The sequence below is a fragment of the Mustela nivalis genome, assembly GCF_964662115.1.
Source record: "Mustela nivalis genome assembly, chromosome: 16".
Classification (NCBI taxonomy): Eukaryota; Metazoa; Chordata; class Mammalia; order Carnivora; family Mustelidae; genus Mustela; species Mustela nivalis.
The window spans coordinates 17,817,163-17,823,240 of record NC_139035.1 but is presented as its reverse complement, the minus strand read 5'-3'; the positions used below and the strand labels follow the sequence as shown (position 1 = coordinate 17,823,240).

General features: G+C 44.2%; 1 long non-coding RNA gene across 1 annotated transcript; it reads right to left on the bottom strand.

Moving 5' to 3' along the window:
- Nucleotides 1-2,304: 2,304 nt before the first annotated feature.
- LOC309850437 lies at nucleotides 2,305-4,677 on the bottom strand. Its single transcript, XR_014304235.1, has 3 exons — nucleotides 4,541-4,677; nucleotides 4,340-4,434; nucleotides 2,305-4,153 (listed from the first exon to the last, which is right to left on the bottom strand). It is a non-coding gene; the product is annotated as an uncharacterized lncRNA (long non-coding RNA).
- Between the last annotated feature and the right edge of the window lie 1,401 nt (nucleotides 4,678-6,078).

Sequence of the window (6,078 nt, the reverse complement as noted above, 5' to 3'; positions counted from 1 at the left end):
TGGGATATTTCATATCATTGGAATTTTAAAAGCAAATACATTTTGAGAAGCTATCAAGTTAGGTTCCATAAGCAGATATAGGTTAGGTACCAAATATACGACACGGTCCATGTAGAGCGTCTTCATCAGTCACTGGCTGGAGGAAGGCAGGAAAGGGTCTGGAAGGGCAAGGAACAAGACTGGATGACAAAGACCCAAAAAGTGAGGGTATAAATGAGCCACCATGGGAAATAGGGAGCCATAGAGAGATTTTGATCCAAGAAGTGACATGAATGTAGTTCTAAAGAATGACTGGCATGCAGACAAATTGGAGGCCACAGGTTAGAATCAGAGGAACAAATCATTGCATCCGTGTGGTAAGACATAGTATGAAATGTCAAGGGCCTGAAACCAGGGTGTACTAGTACAAATGGAAAGGGAGTGACAGATATGATAAATGTTTTGAAGGAAATATTGAACACGTGCCATCTGCTCATGCTGTCCTAAGAAGTCTTTGTTCCTTCCTCAAAGTGACAAAACATCAATAGATGTACTTATGAAATATTGTGATATATAAATGCCTATCAATATTTACAGGTTTCTCATGATCTACGCCATTTTCCAAATATTTAATTGCTTTGAGTGAGGTTTAAATATTAGATGAATTTTGTAGGGTGAAATTATCAGAGTAATTTATGATTTTCAAATGACATCTCAAAATACCTTTATAATATTTTAATGATCTGAATTTCACAATATGGTCTATGAGTCCAGCTTTTTCAGATTACAAGAAAGAGACATAGCTAGATTATCTTAAGTGAAGGGAGTTTATTGTTGGAATTCACAGGGAAATAAGAAGGTCGGCCAGGTGCTCAGTAGTTCTGATCATTCCGGGTCTCACGCACTGATCCAGTGCCGTCATAATGGGAGGCACAGTAGATCTCGATTGGACTCTGGGGAGCAGTAGAGCCACTGGATATGATTCAAGTTACTGCAGTGGGTCCTATGACCTGCCCTCTTTGTGAATACCTCCCACACTCTCCTAGAGATGTGACTGCATTTTCTCTCTCCAATGTGGAGGATGGAGTTTGACCCATACCGGTTAGAGCTTCTCCCCAAGACTATACATGGGACTGTTCTGTATCATAGTCATCCCAGTTGATTGCCTTTGACTCGGGCCCCATTCCTATTGCAATCAGCTAGGACAAGGTTGCTGTCTCTCATAACAAATGATAAAAACCATAGCCATTTAGGCAGAAAGAAAAGCCTGGGGTCACTTTCTCAGCAGGAGTCCATGGCAGACACTGAGGGTTTCCTGTCTAGTTTGGACTTGGAAGACAATGATAGAGATGTGTATATGAAAGCAGTGGGAGGGGTTATCTTTATCAGAGAGGCATAGGATAGATTCCTGAGTTTCTAAACTTAGGAAGACAACTGGGTCTTAAATGAGCAAGGGTTGTCTATATTTTGGACTTATTAATAGCTTCTGCTTACATCAAGATTTTTTCTCCTCCTCCATTGATAAGACAGGAAATATGGTCAAATATAGCATACCTGGGGAATGTCATGACTTTCCATATTTTATCGTGGTCCTTATTGGAGATCAAATGTCAGAGAAGGTCAACTACCTTTTTTTAATTTATTTTTTTCTGGAGCCAAGAATTTGTCTGAACTAATTTTCCCAAGGTTATTATCAGCAATTAACCAATTAATATGTGGTGAGTAATTACTTTAACTATCAGCTCTTAGATGTCACCTCATGATTTATAGCTCTGGCCTATGAGAGTGGTTTATGGAATGTTTTGGGTTGAGAAGGAGTCTCAGGTTTCCAAGGTTCACAGAAGGAGAGAGAGTCAACACTGATAAGCGACAAAGCCATGAGGATGGGAGGGAGGGAAAGTAAGCCGCACATGATAGTCCCCAACCTTATACCTTAAACCCCTCCTCACGGTATCGTCAGGAACACTCTCCTCCTTACCCCTAACTTGGAGACTTACTTCACTGGGGCTGACTTCTTTTGCTTGTTTAGCCCCACTCAAATCTACATTATCAACAAGGGCTTTCTGAAACCTCTTTCTCCCTTTCATTCCTCCAGCCCTAACTTGGGTTCAGGTCAGCCTTTTAGATGATCAAAGTTACTGTCTTTTAGAAGGGTGTGGTATATGGGCCAGGAGCTTCCAGTGGGATGCCCAGGAAGAGTCCAAGTTCTCAGACACTTGAGTTTTATTTCCTCTCCAGGCTTGCAGGTCTAAAACTCAATCATCTCAGTGCCCCAGACAGGACCCAGAAAGAAATGATTTATACAAATCAAAGTCACAGGGGGCTGATATATACAGAAGGACAATCTCATAGACTGTCTTACAGAAAAATAAAAAGTGTCTTAGAGAATATTGCAAAGTTCTCTGAGCTGTACATTTGTCCCTGGAAAGAAATTTCCATGTGATCTAGGACATGATCAGGAGGTTTGGTGAACATGAAGCCAAGGAAGGAAACTAGCTGTATGGTCCAAAGGGAATGAAGCCAAGGTGGCCCATCTACACATAGGAGTATCTCCCCATCATGTCCCCGGGACTGTTCCGGATACACCCTGTCCGTGCTCCACTCCCCAGGTTTTCATAATGGCCATGCACCTTTGTCGACATGCTCTTTAACGACGTGGATATCACTTTGGCTACCATCAAGTTGCTCCACTCAGCTTGGCCTGAGTAACTTGTCTTTTAATACTGAGTGTTGATTTTATTAGCTGAACCCTCACAGTTTCGGGGGTTCCCCACTTTCAAGCCTACCTAACCAATTTCCTAGCAGCTTACCTGACTTTATTACCTCCAGATTTCTAACAAATTCATTTGCCAAAAAGACCTTTAATAATCTAGAAATACCTCCCACTTGCTGGAGCCCTTCCATGGACTGTGGGTCGCAAAGTCCTCATGATGGGCTTGGGCAATGGGTCAAGCACGTACTGCCTACTTCAGTCCACACAGGAGGGAGCTGAGACTCAGACGGAACTCACTCAAGTCCCTGCAGCTAACCTGTCCTAGTGCCAGGCCCTGGACCATGTTTTCTCTGCCAAACCCCCTCCCCTGTTTTTTTCCATTAAAGACACTGGTCGAATTTCCCAATCAATGCTCAGAGTAGAGTGAAATTCCTAGCAACGGGTTTTCAGGCTGCCACCCCATGTCTGATTTCCTGCTCCCTACCCCCTTGGATTTTTCATTCCGTTCAGTCATGTGCACCCCGTTCCCATTTCCACTTACCCCCGCACTTCGGCCCCTGCTTTGGCAGTTGCTGGGCAAACAGAAAATGAGTTCAGAGTGTGCTTTCAGGTCCCATTCAAGTGCCCTTCCCCAAGTTACACAGGGTATCAGCTTGGCAGGTCACCTTCTGCTGGCACTGGACTCGGGACCCTGAGATGGCAAGGGACAGGGCAGGGACAACCTGGCTGAGAATTGACTATTTTCAATGCACGTTCGATTCTCATTTCCATTCAGGGCTCCTCATTAGGCCACAGATGCAGCGTGGACCTGTTCTTCATTTTGAGTTGGCAGGGCCCAAGGCCCTATTAGTGGTAATACGCACCAGCAGGACTCCAGGGAGAGGAAAAAGCTGAAAGGACTGGGTTTTCTGGTCCAATTTTTTAAAGAAAAGAAAAGAATGAAAGACCCATAAAACTCAGAAACACTCTCTTCCCTTGGCTCATTCACATGGAAATGCAAGTCTGATGGTCCTGGACAGCGAGGTGAAGGCCTTCGGAGCAGCGGTCACGGTGACCTCCAGCTCTTCCGCTCCAGCCCCATGTGCCAGTGGGACTCCCCTCCTGAGCCACCAATGCCGAATGGAGAGATTTTAATGTCACGTCTTCGGACACTTGGCAGGAAGAACCACGAATGTTCCAATTACTACACTAATAAGCGCACAAGACCCCAAACATCCCCTTCTGGTGCACGTACTCCCCGTGTCAAGTGCTGGGAAAACCGTGCATCAAGCTCCAGAAACCGCTGTGCTTGCTGTATATGTGCTCTGGAGCAGAAAAAGGGGAGCAGGAATGGCCGTGGCAGCGGCTGTCCAAGATTCCTCTGCAGGCTGCCTGTGCTGAAGACTTTGGGTATGAGGCCCAAGCCTAGTGGGTGTCTGGGTCCATGCAGAGGCAGGAAGCTGTGGGTCCTGTTCCTTGATCCTTAAAGAAACAGGTACTGAAACAAGATCTGCGTTTTGCAACCCGACCCCTTGTTGACAGATGTAGAGAGGAGGACAGCATGTGTTACAATCGTCCTGTTGTTACTTAAGCTGTCGGCCCTGAGCACAGCATCGCAGGCAATGCACGTGGACATGCCCACCCTGGTCTCAGCGTTACAACCTTCACCTTCATCCAGCAGATGCTCGGGGGGCCCCTCACTCGAGGAGGCAGGCAGGGTGGCGTTCACCCTCCCATCTTACAAACGAGGACATGGAGTGTGTCTGTAAATGATTTCCCTATGATTAGCAGATTAAGACTAAAACCAGGACTTCTAGTCAACTCTCATTCATTCCAGGAAATCACTTTCTAGAAAGATTTCAAGCTCACCTGTGTGGTTGGGATCGGGAAGGGCATCCACTCTGGGACTGTGAATAACTCTCAGCTTGAAAGGAGTTGCATGACGTGGGTGCTGTAAAGACCCACCACTGACCAGACGTTCTTTAAGAAACCTGAGTGGAGGCTCTCCTCACAAGGAACTGCACAAGAAAGACTATAACCTAAACAGGCACACTGTGCCCTTTGGTCGACAAAGTTGACATCTAATACATGGTTTCATGTTCTGCTTTCCAGCGGGTCTCCAGGTTTCCCACTCCCCTCGTGACTCACCGGCCCCTCCTTCCATGATTGCTGATCTCTTTCTTTTCTTTCCTTGGGTTTATCGCCCCTCTTTCCAATGCTGTTTGCTGTCAGAGGCCAGAGAAAGTTATCTCCATTGGAGAAGAGAAGATACAGAAAGCCATTGAGGGAAACTGCAAATACGCTGGTGTCCTACAAGCTCCAGAACTTCTCATGACACTACACATTATATATCTGAGTGTGCTGAGCTGTCACATCACAGGGGTGCTGTGCAGCTGTCCTGGCCAGCCTGTGGCCTCTGCCCCTTGAAGTTCCACCTAGGGAATAGAGGGTTTGGAAGACAGACATTTGCAAAGGAGATGTGATATCCCCAAAGTTGCATGGCTCGTCAATGGCAAAACAAGTGCATTTCTACTTTCTTATTCTCTTTTTTCCTATAATTTGTAAGACTGAAGGATTGAGAGGAAGAGCTGGCTCTTTTTAGGTGGGGAAAGAAATCATACTATCGCACATTGCCTTCTCATATAGTTTTGCTGAGGGCTAAAAGGGTCTTGCTAAAAAAGTTCTTGATGGGAAGATATCAGAGGAAAAAAGTTCAATCTATTCTCTCCTTCTGGACTATCTTTCTATTCATTCTTCTGGATCTTTCTAACAGTTCCTTTAAGGTGTGAGTAGGAAGTGGAATTATAGTGGTCCTATAATCTTCAATGTGCAGACACTATAATTATCTCACCTGGACAGAAGAATGAAAAACATTCGTATTTTCCATCTGGGATACATAAAATTGAAGCTTTTTTGTCAATCTCTAACTTGGATCCTGGGTTACAAAATACAGTGGCTAAATAAAATGTCCATATGCACACTTCTCCATAACAAAAAAGTCCTATCAAGCATTGTCTTTGCCCATATCTGAGCTGCTTCAGGGACTTGCCAGCCTATGTTTTCCCTGGCAGTGATTTTATTTTCCTACTTCAAGGCTATAATTCCAATTCTGCCCAAGAATTATTTTTTATTGTGACTTACCTTACAAAGAAAGTCATATAGGGGTATAAGAATAAAAATGCATTTAATCATGCACTTCACTGAATGTAAATATGAAAAAGAACAAAAATGAATAAAATTTTAAAAAATGAATAAAATCAAGACGGTTCCTAGTGATGCTTTTTATGGGAAGAATCATGCATTCATAGTTTATTTTTTAAAGTTTATTGACATTTTTAAAAAGATTTATTTATTTGAGAGGGTGAGGGAGGGAGAGAGAGTGTGTGCATCCACATGCACATGTGTGA